Source organism: Giraffa tippelskirchi, chromosome 4, assembly GCF_054371585.1.
Source record: "Giraffa tippelskirchi isolate mGirTip1 chromosome 4, T2T-mGirTip1v1.2.pri, whole genome shotgun sequence".
Classification (NCBI taxonomy): Eukaryota; Metazoa; Chordata; class Mammalia; order Artiodactyla; family Giraffidae; genus Giraffa; species Giraffa tippelskirchi.
In genome coordinates, this window is record NC_137278.1 from 56984005 (window position 1) to 56988103 (window position 4099).

Sequence of the window (4099 nt, forward strand, 5' to 3'; positions counted from 1 at the left end):
GTCCCAAGAGAGAAAACAAATGCAAAGGCCCTCACCTGAGGCTGGAACATGCAGGATCCATTCAAGGAGCACGAGGACAGGGAGCCACATGGTGAATGATGAGGGAGGTCAGGGCACTGCCAGGAGGCTGGATGCATGTGGCCTTGGGGGCAGTTACCAGGACTCTGGCTTTTACACTGAGTGAGACAGTGTGTGTGGCTCCAGATTCTGTGTTTTCAGTAAGCTTCCCAAGGCAAATCTACCTGTAATAGTGTTTGAGGATTCATTGAGAAGCCAGAGAGGCAGAAAGGAAGCTCCTTCTTTAGGCCAATTCATCTAGAATGGAGGTCCCCTTGGACTGCAAGGAGGTCCAACCAGTCCATCCTAAAGGAGCTCAGCCCTGGGTGTTCATTGGAAGGACTGATGTTGAAGCTAAAACTCCAATACTTTGGCCACCTCATGCAAAGAGTTGACTCATTGGAAAAGACTCTAATGCTGGGAAGGATTGGGGGCAGGAGGAGAAGGGGATGACAGAGGATGAGATGGCTGGATGGCATCACCGACTCGATGCGCATGAGTTTGGATAAACTGGGAGTTGGTGATGGACAGGGAGGCCTGGCTTGCTGCAATTCATGGGGTCGCAAAGAGACACGACTGAGCGACTGAACTGAGTATTGCTGCCCTGTGCTGAGGAATGTACTAGAAGCAGAAACACTCAAAAAACAGACACAGAAAAACTACTCGCCCTTGAGGTGGCATTAGTGGTAAAGAACCCGCTTGCCAATGCAGTGAACATGAGAGACTCGGGTTTGACCCCTGGGTCACTATACACTATTACACTATACACTGGGTAGGGAAGATCCCCTGGAGGAGGAAATAGCAACCCACTCCAGTATTCTTGCCTGGAGAATCTCATGGACAGAGGAGCCTGGCAGGTTACAGCCCATAGGGTCACAAGAGAGTCAGACATCACTGAAGGGACTGAGTACACGCACTTGAGTTAATTTGGGTTAAAAAGTACCTACTTAAAAATTCAAACCCCTCTGGGCAGGGTTAATGATTACTTTCTTCTTGACAGTTTAGCTGAGAATGGCACTAAGAATTGGGAGAGGTTGAGAAGGGAGGAGAAATCAGCTGTTCGATTTTATGTGAGATTTGCACATTTCAGCGGGGAGGAGGGTGTGGTGAAAAGAAAGGCAGAGGGGAGTAGGTCGTCTGGAAGGGAATTGGCCCAGTGACTGGCCAGGGAAAGAGTGGCCTCCATTGGACCCCTTCACCCCCTCTTCCCTGATCCCAGTGTTAAACATACTGTCCCAAGGGAGGCATCTAAATTTCACTCTTAGATCCCATACTATCCAACAGTGTGCTCCGCCAGGCGCTGAGCTCAGTCCTTAGATTCCCGAGGCTGTTGAACGATCAACCACAAACTGAGGAGACAGATACGTATTCTCTCACAGTTCAAGCCTGAAGTTCAGAATCAGGGTGCTGGCAGGTTGATTCCTTCAGGAGACTGGGAAAATCTTCAGGCCCGTTTCCAGCTTCTGGTGGTTGCCGACAGTCCTTGGTCTTTCTCTACTAGCAGATACTCATTCAGCCTTCACTAAGATCAACCTCCTCTGCCTCTGTGTCCTCTCCTCTTGTAAAGATACCAAGTCCCAAGCTCTAGGGGCCATGTTTGCTCACATCCTTTGCCACAGGCTGCAATCTGTATAATTGTCAGTAATTAACACTTGAAATTCAAAGGCTTTCCAGGACTGACTGGTGTGAGTGGAAGGACAGTCTGTAGTCTGCTGGCTGGTTTCTTAGGCACACCTGCCTCCACATTTTAAATGTCAGTGCAGTGGTTTCCCCTCTAATCCTACACTGCTTCTCCCACACCACATGGCTGGGCTGAGGGTGCCAGACAGATCCCAGAAGTGTGCTCATCCCATTGCTGCTGTTGTCACTGTAACATTTTTCCAGTGGGAGCAACCCTTACCATGGAGAGAATCACTCCAGTCACTGAAACATGTTTTTATAATGCATCACGCAGTACCAGTTACAACCACTAGGTGTGTGGCAGGTCCGTGTTTCAAGGGCACAGTTGGGTGGACAGAGTTGGCAGGATTGTTACAGGAACACTATAACCTGAAGATGTGCCAAGAGTGGCAAGGGATAGGGACTTCCCTGGTGGTCCAGTGGCTAAAACTTGGTTCCCAATGCAGGGGGCATGGATCCCATCCCAGGTTGGGGAACTAAGATCCACATGCTGTGCAGGTTGATAAAAAGAGTGATGTAGGACTCCTAACAAATCTGGGTGAGGGTGAGAAGTCTAAGGCTGGATGTCCTCCACTGGCCCAGACAGGTGGGGCCATGGCGCTGCCCTGTGATACAGCCTCTTGTATCACAAGACAGATGGAATCAAAAGTGGCTTCTCATTAGGAACTTAGGTGAAAGTATTTTGACTGCCTGAGGGATTGAAGGCTGAACCTATCCCATGGATTTGTCTCCAAGTGGGCTAGATCCGGAGGTCTGGCTTCTAGCAGCACCCAGTGATGGGTATCACCAGGAACCAAAATCTGCCATTCAATTGGGTATTTACTTCTTTGAGATACTCAAATTCTTTCATTATTTAACACTCCATTCATGGATATAAGTTAACTTACTCAGTTTTATGTTTAGCCCTATCCTCTCACTGAAGATATTTTTCTGCAAGTTGTGTAACATATAATTAAATCTTTTGAATATATTTTTCCTTTAAGTAATTTTTTGCTTGTTCATTAATTGAGATTATATATATATATATATTTACACGTGAGTTTCTCACACACACATAGACCTTGTATACCTTCTAATTTGAGTAGATATATTCATTTGGGTTCACCAACACTCCATTCAGAGAGACATAAAACATCATTCAAAGTGGCAGCTTGTTTCCGCAGACACCCAGCAACTCATTCATAGGGAAGAAACCTTTCAGTCTTGTTTCTAAATATTCCTATTAATAGGGACAGTTACTTGTATTCTAATACTCCAGATACATCACTTGTGTTCACAAACACTTCATTCATAGATACAAACACATCACTCATTCTGAACACTCGTCATTACACCAACATTCAATTCAGAGGTAAGTAAGCAATCATTCAGCTATACTCTTGAGTAGATACATTCATTTCCATTTTAGCTACATTTTATTCCAGATTCATAGTATGTGTTATGTAGATGTTTCCTTTCAGTAGACAGCTTTTTTTTTTCCTTCTTCTTTTTGGCTGCACTTTTTGTGGGACCGTAGTTCCCTGACCAGGGATTGAACCCAGGCTTCTTGCAGTGAAAGCATGGGGTCCTAACACATAAACCACTAGGGAATTCCTGACACCTTTTTTGTTTTCTACCAATATGCCATTTAGACATTTTCTATCACTCACTTCTGTGTATAAATCCTTCCTTTTAGTAGATACATTCATCTAGATTCACAAACACTTCATTCATGGAGATATAAAAGATATTCTAAAAGATACCAATCATTCTTGTATTCAGATATTTCCTCTGAGTAAACTGTTTTATACAAACTGTCTATTCATAGATATTAGTATATTTCATATCATTCCATGTTGAATATAGCTCTTTTAGATACATTTTTGTTATAGTCATGTAAATATAAATGCAATTTTGAGTTATATCTTTTTATGTGTTTTAGCAACCATTCACTCATAGACATGTTATATACAGATTCACTTTTATCACTCCTTCAGTAAAGACAGGCTTCCTTGATAACTCAGTTGGTAAAGAAACTGCCTGCAATGCTGAAGACCTGGGTTCGATCCCTGGGTTGGGAAGATCCCCTGGAGAAGGGAAAGGCTACCCACTCCAGTATTCTGGCCTGGAAAAATCCATGGACTGTATAGTCCATGGGGTCACAAAGAGTCGGACATGATTGAGCAACTTTCACTTTCAGTAAAGACATTGTTTTTTTGTTATACAGAGACCCAGTTTCTGGACACACATATCAGTCAGTCTTTTGAATAACTTTTTATGGAGTGATATATTAATTTGTGTTCTATCCATAGTCCATAGCATAGATGTCAAGTTCAGTGTTCTTACCATAAAAACACCAAAAAACAACCCAAAGGGGCACAAG